A 22,305-nucleotide genomic window follows, 5' to 3' on the forward strand; every position below is an offset into this window, starting at 1 on the left:
GCACACTTGTCTGCCTGTACACTAATGCCAGGAGCCTGGGCAACAAGCAGGACGAGCTCGTCCTCCTGCTCAGTGCAAAGAATTATGGCGTCACTGGGATAACGGAGACCTGGTGGGACTCCACCCATGACTGGACCATGGGTATAGAGGGCTATACCCTATACAGGAGGGATCGTGTTGGCAAAAGGGGCGGGGGTGTAGCTCTCTATGTGAAGGAAAGCTACATGTCCCTGCAAGCTGATGTTGGCGACCGGCATGGACAGCTAGAGACCCTCTGGGTAAAAATTCGTGGGGAATTCGGCACAGGGGACACAACGGTGGGAGTCTACTACAGACCTCCCACTCAAAGTCCTGAGCTTGACCAGGAGTTCGCCCGGGAACTGACTGAGGCCGCTTGCTCCAGGACCTTGGTTGTCATGGGTGACTTCAATTACCCGGACATCTCGTGGGAAGATCACTCAGCAAAATCCGAGCGGTCGCAAAGCCTTCTCTCATGTGTGGATGACCTCTACCTGACTCAAGAAGTCTGTGGGCCAACGAGAGGCAAAGCGCTGCTCGACCTGGTACTGGCTACGGGGGACGACCTAATCGGCGACCTAGTGATCGATGGGAAGCTGGGTGACAGCGACCACGAGCTGATCACCTTCACCATCCGCCGTAAAGCTGGCAAGTCAGTCAGCAACACAGAAGTCCTTGACTTCAGAAAAGCCGACTTTGACAAGCACAAGAGGCTTGTCGGTCAGGCCCTCAGGGACCATGACCCCAGGGAGAGGGGAGTTCAAGAAGAGTGGTTGCTTCTCAAGGAAGCGATCCTCAGTGCACAAGCTAAATCTATTCCAACACGGAGGAAAGGCAGCAAGAAGGCACAGCAGCCCTCCTGGCTCTCCAGGGACCTAGCAGACCTCCTGCGTCTAAAAAGGAAAGCCTACAAAGGATGGAGGACGGGATTCACCTCCAAGACGGATTATTCTGCACTGGTCCGGTCCTGCAGGGAGCAAACCAGGAAAGCCAAGGCTGCAACTGAACTCCAACTAGCTTCAGGCATCAAGGACAACAAAAAGTCCTTTTTCAGATATGTGGGGAGCCGGAGGAAAAGCAAGGGCAATGTTGGACACCTGCTAAACCAGATGGGGCAACTGACAACTGACGCCCAGGAAAAAGCCAACCTATTAAATAGGTACTTTGCGTCAGTCTTTCATCAGTCACACGGGATGCCCCTGCTTGCTATGGGACAGGGAAATCTGGGTGAGGGGATCCCCTACCCTCCATCAATGCTGACCTCGTGAAGGAACATCTTGAGAAGCTGGATACCTTCAAGTCAGCTGGCCCTGACAACCTGCACCCCAGGGTACTCAAAGAGCTGGCGAGCGTCATAGCCCAGCCCCTGGCACGGATCTTTGAAAACTCCTGGCGCTCTGGTGTAGTGCCCGAAGACTGGAAGAAGGCCAATGTGGTGCCGATCTTCAAGAAAGGGAGGAGAGTGGATCCGGCTAACTACAGGCCCATTAGCCTGACTTCTATCCTGGGGAAGATCTTAGAAAAGTTTATTAAGGAGGCCATCCTTGAGGGACTGGCCCAGGCTAACACTCTGAGGGATAGCCAGCATGGGTTTGTTGCGGGTAGGTCTTGTTTGACCAATCTCATTTCCTTCTATGACCAGGTGACCTATCACCTGGACAAGGGAGAAGAAATTGATGTCATATATCTTGACTTCAAAAAAGCTTTCGATCTGGTATCCCATGATCACCTCTTGGCCAAACTGCCCAGTTGTGGCCTTGGCTCCATCACGATCCGCTGGCTGGGAAACTGGCTCCGTGGTCAGACCCAGAGGTTTGTAATTGATGGCAGTCACTCATCATGGTGCCCTGTGACCAGTGGGGTCCCTCAAGGCTCTGTCCTTGGACCCATACTGTTCAACATCTTCATTAACGATGTGGACATTGGAGTCAGGAGTGGACTGGCCAAGTTCGCCGATGACACCAAACTTTGGGGCAAAGCATCCACGCCAGAAGATAGGCGGGTGATCCAGGCTGACCTGGACAAGCTCAGCAAATGGGCAGATGAGAACCTGATGGTGTTTAACACCGAAAAATGCAGGGTTCTCCACCTTGGGAGGAAAAACCTGCAGCACCCTTATAGGCTTGGCAGTGCTACGTTGGATAGCACTACAGAAGAAAGAGACTTGGGGGTCATCATTGACCACAAGATGAACATGAGCCTGCAATGCGATGCTGCAGCTAGTAAAGCGACCAAAACGCTGGCTTGCATCCATAGATGCTTCTCGAGCAAATCCCGGGACGTCATTCTCCCCTTGTACTCAGCCTTGGTGAGGCCAGAGCTGGAGTACTGCGTCCAGTTTTGGGCTCCACAATTCAAAAAGGATGTGGAGAAGCTTGAGAGAGTCCAGAGGAGAGCCACGCGCATGATCAGAGGTCAGGAAAACAGATCTTACAATGACAGGCTGAGAGCCATGGGACTCTTTAGCCTGGAAAAGCGTAGGCTCAGGGGTGATCTGATGGCCACCTATAAGTTTATCGGGGTGACCACCAGGATCTGGGGGAACGTCTGTTCACCAGAGCGCCCCAAGGGATGACGAGGTTGAATGGTCACAAACTCCTGCAAGACCGTTTCAGGCTGGACATAAGGAAGAATTTCTTTACTGTCCGAGCCCCCAAGGTCTGGAACAGTCTGCCATCGGAGGTGGTTCAAGCACCTACATTGAACACCTTCAAGAGTGGATTGGATGCTTATCTTGCTGGGATCCTATGACCCCAGCTGACTTCCTGCCCTTTGGGCAGGGGGCTGGACTCGATGATCTCCCGAGGTCCCTTCCAGCCCTAATGTCTATGAAATCTATGAAGTATGAACAAGTCACCCCACAAGGAAACCTACAGGGCAACAGATGCTTTCATAGGATAGCAGCTGTGGCACCTACTTCTATGTTAGTATCTGCTAAAAGCTATGTAAAAGAGCATGAATAAGGTCTCAGTCAAGCACTCAGGTTAGGAAATGCCAGAATTAAGGTTTCCTGTGCAACTTGATTCCAGCTCCTTTGTGTGTAAGCATTATGGTACAGACTTAAATCATATGATTGCACATAATTTTTTCTGCAGGATAGAAATTTTTACTCAGAGACTGAATGGACATGCTTTGGGAGACAATCAGCATTGTACAGAGAGGGAGATTGCTAGCTGTAGGAGCCCTCCCTTCATGAGCTGCTGAAGTAGGAAGGTAGGGTAGGATAGTGAATAAGGCAAAGGACTGCTGGAAAAGAAAGGAAGGTCTCAAAGTTAAGGCTGTTCATGCTGTCTTGGGTAGTGGGTACTGGGCAGCACTGCCTCTGCTGGAGTTCTCATTTGATGTTAGGCAAGTCACTGAAAGTAAGCTTTTCACAATATCCATGTATTCCTCATTTTCCAAGTACCCAGCTTGAAGCCCTAGAGTCAGATGTGCAGAACTGCTGGGTGCTCACAACTGTTACTGACATCAGTGAGAGCTGTGTTTTGAACAAGTGATGCATTGAACAATTCCAAGTAATCTGAAAATTCAGGACCAAGGCATCTCAAACCAGTTACCCAGAATCAGTGCATACTTTTAACTTTAGCTTCCCTGTGCCAAAGTTCCCCATCTGTAAAATGGAGACAAAGGCACCTCCACCCTGTGAGGACAAGGTGTTAAGGAGACAAGTTTATTAAGACTGGGAAACACTCATATTATAGAGCTGAGTGCCACAGAAAGTCTTGAGAGGAAATTAATAATTCTGTCTTTAGAGGACAGTTCGAGTAGTGCATAGTAAATAGTGCCTGGAGGCAACACATGGAACAACGAGGAGAAAACAAACTCACTCACGTATGCACCCTCCCTTCTGAGCACCAAGGAGTGTTGGGGTCTTATGGAAAGAACATTATGTGATCATGTAATTAAAGACTGTACCATAATGAGTTAAGATTACACAGACCAGCTTAACTCCAGTATGTGCCAGCTTTTGAGTACATAACCTTGCAACCTTAATAATGTTCTTTTAATATATGCTTATTCTAGGTTTTTAGAAAAACAATTTTAAAATACAGAAATGGGCACCATATCATGACCCATATGGTTCATCGGCAGGGTTAGAACCTTTGGATCACTACATAAACTATGCCATTTGAACGAGGAAAGTAACTGATAGCAGTAGTAGGTTGTTATCCTCTATGTGGACCAGGAAACTATCTGGATTTCACAGGAATCTTGGCCACCATCCAGGATCTGTATGGGAGTGCTCTCTAACAGGAATGGTGCTTTCCTCCGAAGCTTGACACCTGTCCCACCAACTCCATTCTGTTCCTGACCCTGTCCCCATCCCAGTCCTGTGACCACCCCACCACTGGCTTCTCACACAAGCCCCATTCTCTTCAACTAGCCACTATCAGTCTCTACTTTTTAAGCTTGTAATCCCACTAACCACCTCTTTGCCCAGAAAGGCCTAAGCTCAGTCCTCCAGACTCCATCCTCTTTTCCTCCATGTGCAGCTGTTCCCAATCCCCCTCTTTGTCCAGCTGTTCCCAGTCCCCCTCTTTGTCCAGCTGTTCCCATTCCCATCTGACCATGTCCCATCCAACCTCTCAGCTCCCTGTCAACATCCAGTCAGGCCAAATTCCCTCCTCCCCTCTCCAATCCCTCTCTCTCCTACTCTAGCTTCCTGTTAACTGCCACCCTCCCATGTTCTTTGTCCATGTGGGCTCCCAGGCCCCATCTCTTTTCCTGGATTTCTAAAACAAGCTCAGTATCCTGCCCAGACTTCTTGTCCTGTTCTCCCTGTTCAGCCCATTCCAGTTCTCCCTGAACACCTCTGCTCCTTGTCAGATTAGTTTCCCTTTTCCCACCTTCTCTGTCTCCTGCCACTGTTCACAGTCCTGGTCTCCATGCTCTACTAGTGCCAATCTTCCCATAGCTCCTTATCCAATTCATGTCTCCCTTCCCAACATTTCCCTCCTCAGATCTCACACCTACTCTTTTGCTTGGCCCATCCCAGTTTCCACCTGACACCTTCCTTGCCCTAGTCTTTTTCCTCAGCCCTTCTACATAATGCCCTAATTATAGCTCCTAGCCTCTCTGCACTGGAATCAGATGTCATCCTCTTTCATGCTGCCTATGTGCCTATATGAGACTGGGTATGAAGAAGAGCACAGACAGGCTCCCTGTTCTAGTTCTAGTGTCTCACCCCACCCCAGCCCTGAGCAGCCTGAAGCAGTTATTACTAGTTTTATGCCTATGGTGCCAAGCTGAAGCATGCTCATTTGCTCTATCAGGATGACACCTGTGAGGTCTGTTTAGCATTATGAGGTATGAGGATGAAATCTTCAGAGATTTAGCTGTTAAACTCTAGCCCTACCTAAGCATGTGTGATGTGCAGTTTAATAAAGGCATATAACTTGGCCAGGTTTAGGCAGATTTCCTTGGGAATACCCAAGATACATTACTGACACAAAGGCTACTGCCCAGCTGAATTTCAAGTCCATAGCTTAAAGTTTTGGGTTACTAGAGATTTCCAGAGAGAAAGTTGTTAGAATTTTTTATCATAGGCAAAAGACTATATTTTCCCCTAGCTGGACTCTCAGCAACAGCTGACCAATTGGGCAGAATTTTTAAAAAAATTTTCTCTTGAGTCAGACATCCAGCATGCACATCTTCAGTCCAAATAGTTTATGCTTGGCAATATTAAAAGCAACTGAAAGAAGGTACTAATCCTGGGAAATGTCAGGCAGAAAGCAGGGTTGACTTGCACCTTATAGACTAACTGAATCAAAAATATATATTGCATAAGCTCTCATGAGCCCATGGTCACTTCATCAATATCAGGCACCTATAATATTAGGTTGTACAGCTTCTTCTGCCTTAATACTACAGTCTTTTCTTCTAGTGATGTCTTCTGCCCCGCCTGTGAATCTAGTTATGCCTTGTGGGGGTATAGGTTGTGTCCTTTTGTGTTGCTAAATGGTACAGTAGCAGAGGGAAGCAGGATGCTCTTCTGCTCTATGCCTGAAGGCTGAGTCTTACAGCACAACCAGCATGTAACTCTTGTGTAGGTTCTCAGAATATTTTTCCTAGCATTATCATAGAATCATAGCAGTAGGGTCGGAAGGGACCTTGTAGATCTTCAAGTTCGACCCCCTGCCTGGGCAGGAGAAAAAACTGGGCTCAAATGATCCCAGCTAGGTAGGCATCAAGCCTCCTCTTGAAGACCCCCAGGGTAGGAGCCAGCACTACTTCCCTTGGAAGTTGGTTCCAGATCGTAGTCGCCCTCACCGTGAAGTAGTTCTTACGGATGTCTAATCTAAACCTACTCTCCAACAACTTGTGGCCATTATTCCTTGTTATGCCAGGGGGCACTTGGGGAAACAAGGTCTCTCCCAAAACCTTCTGGTCCCGCTAGTGAGTTTATAGACAGTCACCAGGTCCCCCCTCAATCTTCTCTTGTGAAGGCTGAACAGGTTCAGGTCCCTCAGTCTCTCATTGTAGGGTCTGCCCTGTTGTCCCCAGATCATGCAGGTGGCCCTCCTCTGGACCCTCTCAATGTTGTCCACATCCCTCCTGAAGTGGGGTGCGCAGAACTGGACACAGTCCTCCAGCTGTGGCCTGACCAGTGTCGCATAGAGGGGGAGGATCACCTCCTTGGCCCTGCCTGAGATGCACCTGTGGATGCACGACAAAGTCCGGTTAGCCCTGCCAACCGTTACCTCGCATTGTCGGCCCATGTTCATCCTGGAGTCAATAATGACTCCAAGACCCCTTTCTGCCTCCGTGCTTTCAAGAAGGGAGTTGCCCATCTTCTAAGTGTGCTGCTGGTTACTACTGCCTGAGTGCAGCACCCTGCACTTGTCAGTGTTGAAGTGCATCCTGTTTTTTTTAGCCCACCCCTGTAACCTATCCAGGTCTTGCTGCAGTCTTTCCCGCCCTACTAGCATGCTTACCTCACCCCAAATTTTGGTATCATCAGCGAATTTAAACAGGTTGCATTTCACCCCATCGTCCAAATCGCTGATGAAGAAATTGAACACCGTGCGCCCAAGGACCAAGCCCTGGGGGACTCCACCGCCCACTTCCCCCCAGGTCGAATATGACCCATCCACCACCACCCTCTGAGTATGACCCTTCAGCCAATCTACAATCCATCTGACTGCGTAGGCATCAATGCCACAGTTGCCCAATTTTTTAATGAGGATGGGGTGGGAAATGGTGTGAAAGGCCTTGCTGAAGTCCAGAAAGACTACGTCCACCGCAAAACCTGCATCTAATGTTTTCATAACCTGATCACAAAAGGCAAACAGGTTGGTCCAACATGACCTGCCCCTAATGAAACTGCTGGTTGCCCTTGAGCATCATCTCTGAGGCCGGCCCATTCATGGGTCCAAGTCTCTGGGGCACTCGTGTGCCAAAGTGATATCTTACTGGAGTCTGCAGGTTCTAGCCTTATTTATAACAGGAATGCATTTATTGTCCCCAGTCTCTCACTGCCTATGGACAGGCATGATCTGGGCCAGATGCAGAAGGGAGGATATTTCTCCAGGGAACTCCCTGCAAGCCAACCTGGTCTTCCTGCCTTTCACACAGCAGCATTCTCTGAGAGGGCTTTGGGGAAAATGGGGTAAATTAGGGAATGGGCAGGCTTTACAGGACTAATTGTGCCTATTTAAATGTGCCTGAGTCTAAGGTTTCTGACTGGACAGATTGAGTGCCACACCTTTCAGGAGCTCAACTGGAGATCCCCTAGAGTAGCCTTGATTTTCATAACTTCAAGTATCTGGAAAGTAGGCCCTTTTAGGCATTTTAAATTGAGGACCCCAAAATGAAGGCACCAAAAGTCACTTGTTACTTTAGAAAATCTTGCCTAGTAACTTCACATACATTCTTTTCACACATGGCTTCGTTCTTTCTTGACAAAATTTACACCTCACCAAACAGGCACAAAAACAGGTCAGAACGGTAACATTTCAGAGCCACTTTGTATAGCTGTAAATGATGTCACACACTGTAAGTCAGAAGCAAGCCAAGCCCACAGAGCCCGGAAGAGGCTATGGCAACTCCAAGCAACACTAAAGTACAGGCATCTAATAACTTTCCCTTAGTTTGCATCTAGCACAGAAGGTGAAGGCGACAGCAGTGCAAGCAATGGTTTAAAACCTGTCTCTTGTAGTATTGTCTAAAGTCATTGGTTTATGATTGGTATCATGGTAGCTCCTAGCAGCCACCAATCTAAAACAAAGGCTTCATTTCTAGTACAGCTTTCTTTAATGATATTGTACTGTGTCCAGCTTATTTGTTGCATTCCAGTATTGTAGAGAGAGTGACGCTTTGCCTCCTGTCAGCACTGGACAGGGCAGTATGAGAAACAAGGAAGAAGACAGGGTCCCTGAGAAAGCAGTATCTCAGCTGCCCCCCACCTTGAAAAGTCTCTGAGCTATCTAGGCACCCTTAGAAAGCGAACCCAGGTTCTGGTCAGGCTTAATTTTCAATGTCTCTGAGTTCGCAAAAGTTTACCAACAGGATTTTTGGAAAACAGGCACCATGGCAGGATAGCAGAAAGGCTGTTGCCTGTAGGTTCCCCATATGTCAGTATATACTTCTTTGAAGTTGTGGCCCTAAACAGGTAAGGTTTTATAAACAGGTACATATCACTGGGATTAGGACAGGTCACCACTGTCACAGCCTATCCCAGGCCACCCGATAGCTGAGACGTTATCACAAAGGTAACTCATAAAGAGGGGTTGCTCTGTGACAGTCCTGCCTTGCTGAGCCAAGTGTGTGAACCGTCCTGTTGTATATCAGTCAGAGAAGCCCTCCTGTTCTTTGGCAGTGAGTAGTTTCCCTTTTGGTTTCCCAAACTGGTCCTGACAAGTGAATGGATGGCAAACAGAGATGCGAACAAAATTCACAGACTCTTTTTTTGCAAGGGTCACGGTGGGAAACTAGCAGGTAGTTGGTATGGTATAATAGGCATATTTCTATGTTGTCAGCAAGCTGCTGTCCTCATTTGTGCAGGGGGTGATGCATGTGACACTCCTCTGCCAAGAGTTTGTGTAACAGGGTAGTGTATCCTCCTAAGATTTCATAGATTTCATAGATTTCATAGACATTAGGGCTGGAAGGGACCTCGGGAGATCATCGAGTCCAGCCCCCTGCCCAAAGGGCAGGAAGTCAGCTGGGGTCATAGGATCCCAGCAAGATAAGCATCCAATCCACTCTTGAAGGTGTTCAATGTAGGTGCTTGAACCACCTCCGATGGCAGGCTGTTCCAGACCTTGGGGGCTCGGACAGTAAAGAAATTCTTCCTTATGTCCAGCCTGAAACGGTCTTGCAGGAGTTTGTGACCGTTCAACCTCGTCATCCCTTGGGGCGCTCTGGTGAACAGACGTTCCCCCAGATCCTGGTGGTCACCCCTGATAAACTTATAGGTGGCCATCAGATCACCCCTGAGCCTGCGCTTTTCCAGGCTAAAGAGTCCCGTGGCTCTCAGCCTGTCATTGTAAGATCTGTTTTCCTGACCTCTGATCATGCGCGTGGCTCTCCTCTGGACTCTCTCAAGCTTCTCCACATCCTTTTTGAATTGTGGAGCCCAAAACTGGATGCAGTACTCCAGCTGCGGCCTCACCAAGGCTGAGTACAAGGGGAGAATGACGTCCCGGGATTTGCTCGAGAAGCATCTATGGATGCACGCCAGCATTTTGGTCGCTTTACTAGCTGCAGCATCGCATTGCAGGCTCATGTTCATCTTGTGGTCAATGATGACTCCCAAGTCTCTTTCTTCTGTAGTGCTAACCAACGTAGCACTGCCAAGCCTATAAGGGTGCTGCAGGTTTTTCCTCCCAAGGTGGAGAACCTTGCATTTATCGGTGTTAAACACCATCAGGTTCTCATCTGCCCATTTGCTGAGCTTGTCCAGGTCAGCCTGGATCACCCGCCTATCTTCTGGCGTGGATGCTTTGCCCCAAAGTTTGGTGTCATCGGCGAACTTGGCCAGTCCACTCCTGACTCCAATGTCCACATCGTTAATGAAGATGTTGAACAGTATGGGTCCAAGGACAGAGCCTTGAGGGACCCCACTGGTCACAGGGCACCATGATGAGTGACTGCCATCAATCACAACCCTCTGGGTCTGACCACGGAGCCAGTTTCCCAGCCAGCGGATCGTGGTGGAGCCAAGGCCACAACTGGGCAGTTTGGTCAAGAGGTGATCATGGGATACCAGATCGAAAGCTTTTTTGAAGTCAAGATATATGACATCAATCTCTTCTCCCTTGTCCAGGTGATAGGTCACCTGGTCATAGAAGGAAATGAGATTGGTCAAACAAGACCTACCCGCAACAAACCCATGCTGGCTATCCCTTAGAGTGTTAGCCTGGGCCAGTCCCTCAAGGATGGCCTCCTTAATAAACTTTTCTAGGATCTTCCCCAGGATAGAAGTCAGGCTAATGGGCCTGTAGTTAGCCAGATCCACTCTCCTCCCTTTCTTGAAGATTGGCACCACATTGGCCTTCTTCCAGTCTTCGGGCACTACACCAGAGCGCCAGGAGTTTTCAAAGATCCGTGCCAGGGGCTGGGCTATGACGCTCGCCAGCTCCTTGAGTACCCTGGGGTGCAGATTGTCAGGGCCAGCTAACTTGAAGGTATCCAGCTTCTCAAGGTGTTCCTTCACGAGGTCAGCATTGATGGAAGGTAGGGGATCCCCTCACCCAGATTTCCCTGTCCCATAGCAAGCAGGGGCATCCCGTGTGACTGATGAAAGACTGACACAAAGTACCTATTTAATAGGTTGGCTTTTTCCTGGGCGTCAGTTGTCAGTTGCCCCATCTGGTTTAGCAGGTGTCCAACATTGCCCTTGCTTTTCCTCCGGCTCCCCACATATCTGAAAAAGGACTTTTTGTTGTCCTTGATGCCTGAAGCTAGTTGGAGTTCAGTTGCAGCCTTGGCTTTCCTGGTTTGCTCCCTGCAGGACCGGACCAGCGCGGAGTAATCCTCCTTGGAGGTGAATCCCATCTTCCATCCTTTGTAGGCTTTCCTTTTTAGCCACAGTAGGTCTGCTAGGTCCCTGGAGAGCCAGGGGTGCTGCTGTGCCTTCTTGCTGCCTCTCCTCCGTGTTGGAATAGATTTAGCTTGTGCACTGAGGATCGCTTCCTTGAGAAGCAACCACTCTTCTTGAACTCCCCTCTCCCTGGGGTCATGGTCCCTGAGGGCCTGACCGACTAGCCTCTTGAGCTTGTCAAAGTCGGCTTTTCTGAAGTCAAGGACTTCTGTGTTGCTGACTGACTTGCCAGCTTTACGGCGGATGGTGAAGGTGATCAGCTCGTGGTCGCTGTCACCCAACTTCCCATCAATCACTGGGTCGCCGATTAGGTCGTCCCCCGTAGCCAGTACCAGGTCAAGCAGCGCTTTGCCTCTCGTTGGCCCACAGACTTCTTGAGTCAGGTAGAGGTCATCCACGCACGAGAGAAAGCTTTGCGCCCGCTCAGATTTAGCTGAGTGATCTTCCCACGAGATGTCCGGGTAATTGAAGTCACCCATGACAACCAAGGTCCTGGAGCAAGCGGCCTCAGTCAGTTCCCGGGCGAACTCCTGGTCAAGCTCAGGACTTTGAGTGGGAGGTCTGTAGTAGACTCCCACCGTTGTGTCCCCTGTGCCGAATTCCCCACGAATTTTTACCCAGAGGGTCTCTAGCTGTCCATGCCGGTCGCCAACATCAGCTTGCAGGGACATGTAGCTTTCCTTCACATAGAGAGCTACACCCCCGCCCCTTTTGCCAACACGATCCCTCCTGTATAGGGTATAGCCCTCTATACCCATGGTCCAGTCATGGGTGGAGTCCCACCAGGTCTCCGTTATCCCAATGACATCATATTTCTTTGCACTGAGCAGGAGGACGAGCTCGTCCTGCTTGTTGCCCAGACTCCTGGCATTAGTGTACAGGCAGGCAAGTGTGCCCTTGGGGGCTCTTGCCTTGCCCACAGATTGTGCCAGGGCTGGGGCAGGGGTGGACTCCCTTAAGTGCCCCCTTAAGTGCCTTGGTCCGCTGGCTTTGCAAGGGCCGTTCAGCGGGCCAGCAGGGGCAGTAGTCCCTCCATCCCCCAGCGGGCTTAGTTTAAAGCCCGGTGGAGCAGGTCAGCCAGCCTGGCTGAGAAGAGCCTCCTCCCCAGGGGAGAGAGGTGGAGGCCATCTCTTCCCAGCAGCTCACTGCCTCTCTCTCCAAAGAGCGGGCTGTGGTCATGGAAGCCAAAGCCTTCCCGATGACACCAGTGCCGCAGTCTTTGGTTCACTGCGTGGATCCTCCTCTCCCTCCTCAGCCCATAGCCTGAGACTGGGAGGATCGACGAAAACACTACCTGAGCTCCCAGACCCTTAAGCCCCACTCCCAACTCCCTGTAGCGCCTCATGACCTGGCTGGGGGTGCTCCGACCTGTGTCATTGGTGCCCACATGAATAAGGAGCATGGGGTAGTGGTCTGTGGGCCGGAGGAGCTGCGGGATCCTCTCCGCAATGTCTGGGATGCGGGCCCCCGGGAAGCAGCAGACTTCCCGGGCTAAGGGGTTGGGGCGGCAGATTGCCCCCTCAGTGCCCCGCAGGATGGAGTCTCCCACAACAAACACCTTACGCTTTGTCTTGGGGAGAGCGGGGCCAGTAGCTGCGGTCGAGCCTGGGTTGCCCTCTTAGAAGGAGCAGCCAGCCCTCTTAAGGAAGTTCAGCTGTGTGACATTCAGCTAAGGCGTTGAAGAAGCTCCCAGAAGGAGCAGGCAGGGAGAGGAGAGCAATCTGTTAGGAGATGCCAGAGTGAAAAGTGGTTCTTCTCCTAAAAAACAGAGAGGATGAAGGATTTTGTTTGGTTTGTCTGGTTAGAGACTGAGGCTAGTGTTGTGCAGAATAAAGCTGCCTGAGGAGTTAATAACATAGCCACCTCTCCTGCAAAAGGCAGCAGGATAAATGATATACTTACAGGGAGCCTAGAGGGTGATAATCTGACTTAAAACCTGTTCCTTTGACATGACCAGCAAACCTTCAGTTGGATTTTGCTGGAGAAAAATGGTTTCCTAATAAGTACCTTACCTTGGACTATGTGACAGCCCATTGTTTCACCAACATAATACACCAGTGTTCCATCATCTGCAACCATCCAAGTTCCCTGTCTAGCCTGCCACCTTTCACTGTCCTGCCCAGACTCCTTGCCCCAGTCTGTTTGTCCAAGGAATCCTAGTTTTTCCTGGCATGTCTGCTCCTTGTTAGATCTGTTTCCGATCTCCCACCCCTATCTTCCTGTACCAACAGTTTCAATACCAGTCCCCTTTCCATGCCAATCCCAGTCTTTCCCAAGTTTCTTATTTAATCTCCCCATTCTTTTCTATCTTCCTTTCTTCCTCACCAGATCTGCCCTGGTCTGTTTTGAGGTGCAATTCAAGGGGCCACTTTTGACTGGCAAAGTATTATATGTTTTGGGTCCCAAATACCTTAGAAACTTCCACTGTTCTTGGGTGATTCCAAAGCAGCTGTGATCAAAGTGAGAGCATTTGATCCAACAGTGCAAAGAGAAGGGGCCTTTGTCAGGTGAACTTGCTCCCACTCTACTTGGTCTAACAGAGCCATGTCGGGATGTTCAGGCAGTTTCAGGGCCAGACTGATGATCACCTTAGTTCTTGAGAAATGCGAACACCAGCATGATAGCTGTAGGTCCTGGCCGAGTGGGAGGCAGGATTCCAAATGATTGTAGCTTGCTTGGTAAATATTGATTGGAGGGATGGGTTTATGGCACATGTGCTTGTATCCTGTAGGTGCACTTTATAGACTGAAATAAATAGAGATGGGAGAAAAAGGAAATGGTCCTTAAATACACACCAGGCTCCAAACCCTGTCATGACCTTTGGATCTGCCTGGCTCAGTTCCTCTCAGTCTATTGATTCCATTTTATTGCAGGAACAGGAGGTGGGGGAAGGTTGCTTTGCTTGTGCTGCAGAATAAGAAGTCATTACTGTGTCCACACAGTTCATCTCAGTGCTACTTTACTGACAACTTTCATGAGTGCTGCCAATGGGCAATCGGGACATAGCCTGCTTTAGGCATCTAGCAGAGTTGAGGAAGATCTACCCAACCCAGAGCTTCCCTCAGACCCCTGGGGTTTGATGCCATGTGAGTTCCTGTTCTGGTGCAAGGCTATGCTGTAGCATGATGCCATCTCTCTCCTGTCTTGCAGGACTGGGCAAGTATCTGTGTGTATATGTGACCTAGCAATCCAGAGGCTCAGAGACTGCAATGATGGGGCTGGAGACAGTAGCAGAAGCAGAAAAGGAGTAGAACAAGATACACAGGGTTTGAGGGAAGGTTCCTTTTCCTCTTACGTTCTTGGTGAAAATTCTTTGATGATCCTGATTGGTAATATACATTCATACACATGCATACATATGTATATATGTAGACATACATAAATGTGTGTGTATAAACACACATATACACACTTTGATAAACCTATACAGTGCAAATCTTAGGGGGGTGTGTGCATATATACACACATATACATATATGTGTGTGCGCGTGTGCAGACACCTGCAAGGAGCTACTGAATCTTTGCACTGTGCCTTCTCTGAGCTGAGGTCCAGGGTATGAGCCAGGCACCACACTGGCCAGTGTCTCCCCGCAGCACAAGCCTTGCACCACGGGCAGGCTCTTTGAAGGGGGGTAGCAGGGTGAGAAGGTCCTGGGCTGGTCTGTTTCACATGAAGGCAGCGTACACTTACAGGGTAACCAAAGTGTGTATATATGTGTGTATATACACACCTCCTCTCTATGACTTGCACTTTATAGATTAACCAAAGTGTGTATATGTGTGCATATACACATGCATACATACACATTCATGTATATATGAGTATATACACACCTCCCCTCTAAGCTTTGCACTTTATAGGTTAACCAAAGTGTGCATATACATATGCGCACACCTATTTTTACACACATATATACACATGGACATGGGGGGGGTGCATGCCTCCGCATACACCCCCAAAAAGTGCACCTTATAGGTTAACCAAAGTGCGTGTATGTGTGCGCATACACATGCGCACATATACGTGTATGTATATGGGTCTATACGTGTGCGTGCGTGCGTGCCCCCCCTCACTCGGCCCCGCTGCCCTGTGCGGCGCGCCCCCCGCCTTCAGGCGAAACAGGGCCTGGCCCGGCCGGCGCTGCGGGGGCCGCTGTGCGGTAGCGCGGCCACTCCAGGCCCACGGCTCTGGTGAGTCGCGAAGGCCGGCCGCGGAGTTGCGTCCGCCGGGTCGGTCCTTTGCGGGCGGCCTAGCGGGCCTCCTACCCCGGGGGTCCCCGCCCCGGGGCTAGTGGGGGAAGGCGCAGCCGCGCCACCCCCGTGGACCCGCGCCCCGCATGGCCGGCGCCCCTAGTTGCGCAGGCGCGCTGCTGCTGCCGGGGGGCGGGGCGGGGCGGGGGCTGCGGCTGCCGCGCCATGGGCAGAGCCGGGATCCCGCTGCCTCCCACCGCGCAGGTAGGGCCGCTCTGCTCCGCTCCGCTCCGCTGCTCCGGGCCGGCGGCCGCGCGCTGGCAGGCGCGGGGGGCGCGGGCCGGGAACGGGGCCGCGACGTGCCCCGGCGGGCTGGCAGGCAGGCGGGCGCGGGGAGCGAGGGGCCGTGTCCGGTCGCGCTCGCTGCCACCCTTGGGCGATGATGGCGGGGCCTCGCTGTCCCCCCGGGCGGGCTGCGTGCGCGGGTGGAGCTGACTCGGGCACGGTCCCGCGGGAGCAGGTTTCCAGCCCCAAGCGCGAGCGTTTTCCTGGGGAGAACGGGCCATTTCATCTCCGTTTGGCAGATGGGGAAACTGAGGCCCGGGAGCCGAAGGGACGGACGGCTTTGAGCCCCCGCGGTGAGCCGGCGCAGGGGTGGCGCCTCTTGGGCCCTAGGCTGACCCCCGCCGGGCCAGGCCGCCCCCGCCGTGCAGACGATGTGGTGCTGCCTGCGCTGCTGTGTTACTCCCTGGCTTGTTGTCAGTTCCCACCGTGCCTTGGCTCCAGGAGCCTCCTTCCTGGAATTGTGCCTGGTGATATTAGAAATGCCAGGAAATGCTTCATGCTGGCAGTAAAAAAGACCTTCTCCCCCCTTCTCTCCTCTTAGTTCTTCATCTCAGATACTGGACTTGGAGAGATTGATTATCCCAGTTGAAAGGGGCTGTGAGGTTAGGATGATCTAATACTCTGACTAAGCTGCTCTTTCATGGCTTATGGCTTCATTCGAAGCTGTCTGCAGATACCTAACTTTGTCACTCATGACAATGAGCAAGGTAATAAGCAAGTGTTAACTGTGCACATGTAATGTACGATCATTTGCCAATAGAATGGGTGCTGTCTGCCTCCTCAGAGGGATATCCTTGGCTGCCTGAGCTGCTGCCTGTGTGAGTGTCTCCTTTTAATTGGTGCCGCTGCCATGGCAGGGTCCGTGCCTGTGTCACTTTCCAGGCGGTTTCGGCAGCACAGACGCTTCTGCTGTGTGGAAATTCTCCTCAGTATAAGGCTTAGAGAGTGAGTGAGTCTGGGGACTCAACTGGAGAAGTTGGTCCCCTTTTGAAAACATACTGAAGCTGAACAATATTATGTCCTACTCCAGACTAAGCTGCTTCGCTGTGGAGGTTCCTGAATAGATGTCTCACTAGGGATGAGGTGCTGTAGAAGAGTGCCTGGTTTTTGTTCTGCTTCTTTTCCAATAATTAACAAGAGGCTGATAAAAGCAGGAGGCTGGAAAATGTACAGCTATAATTTACAGTACCTTGAGGTGGGGGAAATGGTGACCTACCGAGCCTGTTGCCGCACTAGCCTAAAGAAATTCTGGATAGCAACAGAACTGTTGGACCCTGTCCTTCCCTCCTTGGTTGGAAGGGCAGCATCCAGGGGTGAAATAGTAGGTCTGAAGGGGTCCTACATCGTTCTTGTTGCCAAGCAGCGTAAAAATCCTGCGCTACAGGGTCTGTATTCTCTAGCCACTCCTTCCTCTGCCTCTTCCGCAACATCCCTGCAAGTTTTTCTCCACCCTTTTTATGTAGCAACACTTTGGCTTCTGTCTTCCTGGGACTTCGGGGTACCTATATATGAATCCATTAAAACCCCTTTTCTTGCATGTTAACACTTCACTCCTTGTTTTGATTTCAAACATTTCACAAATGCAAATTGATGAATCCTGGTTCAGGTTTCACCCAAGGCAGCGAGTGTGCATAGTTCTTGCAAATGATTGCAATAATGCTAATCCTTCTGTGCATAGAGCCAGAGATGTGCATGGTGCTCCACAAACAAATGAAACATGACTCTCTTTTCCCCATAGATTTTTGTGTTCAATATTAAACTTAAGTTCTCTCCCTGTTCGTGTTTGGATGGCTCGGCAAGGGAGGAATTGTCACAGTGTTTTGTTTTATTTTATAAAGTATTCCTCCTAAAATGTATGCACCTATCCTCTGAGATTATCTTTGTGATGCTGTTACTGAACTGGCAGAGACAACTTTCTGAAAATCACAGCTGACTGTAATTGATATTAAACTAATCTGTCAGTCACCTTAATGCTCATGAAAACATTGGTACTCCTGCGGTACATGCGCTAATTATTTTAGATGAGTTGCATAAAAACCAATGCATTCTACATGTATCAATTTTGCCTTCCTCGAGACAGCACTCCCTAGCTAGCTTAATTGCTATAAATATGTTTAATGTATCTTGGACATAACATTTGAGAAAATGTTGTGCGGAAAATCACTTTTAAGTTATTAGCTGTGAAACTGTGATCATCCTAAATTCACAGTCTCTTTCGACTGAGTAGATTTAAGTTGTGTTCCAAGTTGTTAATTCCCCAATTTGAAAACATGATTTACTTGGGTTATTAGACAAATGAAGAAATAGCCTAGGGTCTGTTCTTTGTTAATCTCCCTGAAGGTAATCTTTTCAGTTGGCAGGCTTTAGGTGCGGGGGAGTAGAAGCTGGGTGTGGCAACAGGGTGTGGAATCTCAGCCCTGAGGACCAAGGTTTTTAAGGTACATAAGTGCCTGAGATGCAGTTAAATGCATCAATACTTAGTATAATGTTCAGAGGTACCTATCTGTGTCTTAAGATACCCGAAACCTTTACAAAGTCAAACCTTTGCAAAGTCTGCTCTGAGTCACTAACTCAAATATAGAGCTAACAGATAACTTGTTAGTAATCAGATGTTGTTATCGGGCAATGCAGCGTCAATAGTATTAGTTTAGTTCAAACCTTATCACAAAATAAATGTCTAGAGCCCGCATAAACAGATAATTTTGCACATAGGAACATGAAGGATTATTATTCCATTACACCAGCAACTAGGAGCTCTAGCTGAGATCAGGGCCCAATTTATGTTAGGTGCTGGACATATACCTAGTCTCTGCCCTGAAAAGCTTATCACCAAAGTAGACAAGACACACAAAGCATGGGAGGGGAAAGAGAAGCAGAGAGATGTGCAGTAGCAAATTCCTGTCTGAGCTGGGCTTAGAAGGCTCGGGTCTTTTTATCTCCAGTTTAGCTCCTAGATCACCCTGCATCCCTGTAGTTATATGGGTGTTTTTGTGAACAGTGTTGCCCCCTATTCCTGCTGGCTCAGTTGCTGTACCTCATGTTAGACACTTGACCTACGCTGATACAGCTGTAGTGGTACTACCTCTCCAATTCCCCTTACAGGAATAAGTTGTATTGATATAACCACCTTTATATCAATACAACTGCACCTGCACTAGGGATTAATTTAGCAGAGCTGTTTTGCCTTTTCACCCCTAACTGATGTAACTGCACTGGCACAACGTCTGGGTGTGGCTTTTAAATCAAACTGTTAGTGCTGAAGGACGGATCATTTGCACAGCAGTTGATATACTTCCAGCCGGGACCTAGGGGTGGGATGGAGACCAACGCACTCAGGAATCAAACTAGGGTCTCTAGAACTAAGGAGCCAAGGTTTTGTAGCTGTAGGCTGTAACAACTTGTATATCATCTGCAGATTGGCATGGAGGAGAGATCTTTAAAATAGTTATCAATGGGGTATGCTGCCACAGTGTTGTTAAGTAATAATAAAAATAATGCCCTAGTCTCTCCAGTTTTCCCTCCTTTGGATGTGGTGTTAGGGGGTCAATACATTTTTTCCAAAGGCGATTCTACTAATCCAGCTGATAGTATTATTTAGAGGGTGTTCTGGAATTCCTGTCTTTATTTTGCCACATTTCTGAGACCTCCTAGACGCTGACCAAGGGTGGCTGGATCCAGCTTTAAGCAGAGCTGCTTCTGAATTGGCTGCAAGGGACACTATAAAGCAGATGGGCAAAATATGGCCTGCAGGCAGGATCCAACCTGCCAGTTGACTGTATCTGGCCTGCGGCTGCCCCTGTGGTGCTCTGCATGGGGCCAAACGTGGCCTGGAGCAACCATTAACAGCACCACCAGGGCCACAGCACACGGCTTCCTGGCCAGGTACTGCTTGGCTCCCACCTGCCTCCAGTGGCTTCTCCTGCTCCTCTTCCTGCCCCCCAAGGTGGGAGGAAGCTGAAGTGGGGTGGCTCCTGCCCCAGCGCACAGAGCTTCAGTTCCAGCTCCTGGCTGCTTTCCCCTCATTCTACCTGCCTGGCATGATGAGCAGCCACCTGCAGATGGCCGAGAAGGTGAAGGCAGCCTGGAGGTAAACTGAGCAGTACCCTGGTGGCCGTGGCAGCAGTCCTGCTGGGAGCTGTCTGCACTGGCTGAGGCTCTGTCCTGGGAGCTGTGGTCTTTTGGTACAGGGAATGTAGCATGAGCTGCCCAGGGTGGGCGTGAGCAGGGCTGGGTCCCATGTGGAGTACCTAGGAGGCAGCCATGGGCCAGATGTCTGGGTTGGGGTGGGACCGGGGTGGTGGGCAGATTGCACCTGCACCATATTCCCCAGGCAAGCTCTGCTGCACATGCCCCCTGCCTCTCCCTCTCCCCACCCAAAGCCAGCTCCAGGGAGCTAGCATGCAGGCAGCCCCCCATGTACATACTCCAGCCACCCATCCCACACTCCCTATTCCTCCCACAGACATGCACCCCACACAGTATATAAGAGTAAGCCTGTTTTGAGTTATGATGCAATCACCTCTGTATACATTACTCAAAAAAAATTAGGACAAAAATTATTTTTTAATAGAATTAAAATACTTCATAGTAGATATTTGATTTTTAGTATGTGATTTGTTTTTTTATCTAGTTAAAATGATATCTTCTGAAAGATTTTACGTGTATGGCCCTGGACATCTTTTCAGAACTTAAGTGGCCCACCAGTCAAAATAATTGCCTGCCTGGTTCTGCTGTAAAGTGACAGGAGCATCTCTTTTCTTCTGTGTAGTATCTTCATACCCTGTCTGTTGGGGATGGAAGGCAAAATCCAACCTTAGACTCTTAATTCTTGGTGGAACAGGGCAATCCGAAGCACCGTCACACATCACTGTTGTTTGTCAGACTGGTGGATGCTGAGGGACACAAGAGCTTTGGCCAAATACTCCAGCTTGCTTCTAAGTGCAAATGGCTTTTAAAGATGAGATTGAGAGGTGTGGCTTGGTGTTTTCAATGGAAGCCTACTAAAGTCTTTTAGTTTCCTACCCACAATACAAACCCTTAGTGCCTCAACATCTCTTCCAACAAATGGAATAAAACAGATTCCAAATACCCCTAACTCCATTTGAAAATTTTGGGAACTCCCAGGTTATTAACTTACAGAAGCCAGTGAGGATTAAACATCCTGTGTGCTTTATCCTAGTGGATGACCTAGTTAAAGTAGAAGTTCCAACATGGTCAAGAGGATTTTCCATCTTGTAGTGTAGGGGGGTTGAACCTTATGTTACTGAATTCTGTTGCACCCCTGTGACAGCAGCATCTTGCTAGTTTGAGGCTTTAGGATATCTCATCTGTGTTATCTCTTTGATCATCTGTGATCTCATCTAGTTTCCAGGCTGTAAAGGGGAACTATGAAGCTTCTGGTACTCCCTTTCATCCCACCTTGTCTGACCTTCCTCCTTTCTCAGACTACCCTTGTTGCACTCATTTAATTAAGGTGTGGCTGCAAATAGATTACAGTGGTCAGTGAGACTATTCCAGTCTCAAATCCTAATTTATTGAACATACAAGCAAAACTACTTCTACAACACAGTGCCCAAAGCAGTATTCTTACATGATCCTTCCAAACGATACATGTCTTGGCTGGCCAAGCATTGTCACGGCATCAAGATATGATTAGTTATTATTCCCTTTCATGCCCATCGTTCTCCACCATCTGACTTTAACTTCTTTTATTATGTTTTTGGCTTTGACCTATAATTAGTATTATTACAATATTGTCCAATTACAGATGTTGTCTAGTTTAATTGTATGTCCAGTTTAACCATTTGTCTTGTTTTATTTTATTTTGGATACTCGCATCTTGTTTTTCTTGCTGCTTAGGTCTGTCTTAAGCTGCTACGTGCTTGTTTTGCTTTTAAACAGCGGCCCTAGATCTATAAAATGGCATTGCTTACGCCAAGCATTTTGTTAAGATGGTTTTCAGGCCTACGATCCCCTCCTTCATAGTGGGTTATTACTGTATTCTCACTACAATTATCAGTCCAAGTCTAAGATGAGACTGCATTCATCTCAATGCCAAGTGGGTTGCAGTCACCTGTGGAGGAATGTTATGGCAGTTCTCTGTACACTTACCCCGACTTTGCCCGATAACCTCACTTACAACATTTCAGGTGTATTTCAGGACCGCCACTCCATTTGCCGAATCTTTATATTCACACACCTTATTATTAGAAATCTACCTAAATCGGAATAAGACAAAGGGATTTTTATGGGCTGCTTGCTGTGCGAAGAGGCAATTTTGCAGGCATTTTGCAGTGGCCCCACCCCTTGGTGCTGATTGGCAGAGAGGCCCAGGAGGGGGGAGGAGCGGTCACCATTTTGATTGCTGGCTGCCCTTCGTGCCATGTGGTCCTTTGGTACTAATTAGTGGAGAGGAGGGGGGAGGAATGAGGGAGCAGCCGCCATCTTTTATGTTGCCCGTTGTGCTGCCCCACCAGCCAGCGCCTTCCTCTCCAGGCAGCGAGGTCTGCTAGCTCTTGCTGGGAAGCCAGCGTTTTTTTTTAATCAATGTTTGCAGGCAATTTTTGGATTTCAGTTTCCATGAAACTGTGAATTAAGTATATTCCCTACTTATTGTTATTAATAAAACTAACATTCTACTAATAATGATCATTTGAATTATTAAAACAAGCACAATAAGGTGCAGCATTACATTAAATATTCCTGTG

At 49.1% G+C, this 22,305-nt stretch overlaps 1 protein-coding gene across 5 annotated transcripts in view; it reads left to right on the forward strand.

Moving 5' to 3' along the window:
- Window positions 1-15,142: 15,142 nt before the first annotated feature.
- The window catches only part of TMEM63C (transmembrane protein 63C), an 85,710-nt gene continuing 78,547 nt past the window's right edge, over window positions 15,143-22,305 (forward strand). For 3 of the 5 annotated variants that reach the window (XM_090033756.1, XM_090033761.1, XM_090033760.1), the window contains exon 1: window positions 15,363-15,517. The gene's annotated coding sequence lies outside the window, so the exon portion shown is untranslated. Of the gene's footprint in view, window positions 15,254-15,362; window positions 15,518-22,305 lie in introns of those variants that run through there. The other 2 variants (XM_090033759.1, XM_090033758.1) reach the window with 2 other exon arrangements.

Source organism: Crocodylus siamensis, chromosome 2 (assembly GCF_052110815.1).
Source record: "Crocodylus siamensis isolate JL-2025a chromosome 2, ASM5211081v1, whole genome shotgun sequence".
NCBI lineage: Eukaryota > Metazoa > Chordata > Crocodylia > Crocodylidae > Crocodylus > Crocodylus siamensis.